The sequence below is a fragment of the Camelina sativa genome, chromosome 11 (assembly GCF_000633955.1).
Source record: "Camelina sativa cultivar DH55 chromosome 11, Cs, whole genome shotgun sequence".
Lineage (NCBI taxonomy): Eukaryota > Viridiplantae > Streptophyta > Magnoliopsida > Brassicales > Brassicaceae > Camelina > Camelina sativa.
Window position 1 is genome coordinate 48,615,896 of NC_025695.1, and position 257 is coordinate 48,616,152.

Genomic DNA, 257 nt, shown 5'->3' on the forward strand with positions numbered 1-257 from the left:
AAAAAAAAAAAAAAAAATAGAAAACTTTAACCTCCAAAAACAAAAAAAAAAAGGCGGGAAAATTACATCACCGGCGAAAATTCCCGGCGGTCGGAAAAAAATAAAATTTTGGAAGGTTAAAAAGAAAAAGAGGGGTTTTGGGGGAGATAGGCCGATGAGGAGGAAGAAGATGAGAGGCATCATCTCTACTTAAAGGCCATTGGAATCTGACCGATATAACGCTTAGTTTCAATCAAACCGTTGAATTTAGATCTTAC